Consider the following 454-nt stretch of genomic DNA (forward strand, 5'->3'; position numbering starts at 1 on the left):
CTTCTCCACACATACACACTTCAGTCCTGTATATCATTATCACAATATTATTCATATATTCATATATTCATATCCGTATCCATCATCAATATTCTTCACACAATCAATCACGTACCTGAATCCTTCATTAAATCTCTCTGGTAAGCAACAAAACAATAACAGTAATAATAATAATAATAATAATAATGATAACAATAACAATAGCAGTGATAATAAAGCGCACATAACAATAAAAACGCGTGACATTCCTCTTGTTTCACTATATTTTTCATTACAAAAATATACAACATTCCTTGTTCCTTCCCTGCCACCCCTAACCCACCCCGCCGTACACACGTACACCAAATTCACTACAACGCGCACATTTGCAAACCTTCTTTTTATGAACTTTCTTCTCCAACCATTTGTGCTCACTATGTTCTAATCACCGAATCCATTTCCTTTCCTTTCCTTT

Source organism: Trypanosoma equiperdum, assembly GCF_001457755.1.
Source record: "Trypanosoma equiperdum strain OVI genome assembly, contig: ctg_1759, whole genome shotgun sequence".
Taxonomy (NCBI): Eukaryota; Euglenozoa; class Kinetoplastea; order Trypanosomatida; family Trypanosomatidae; genus Trypanosoma; species Trypanosoma equiperdum.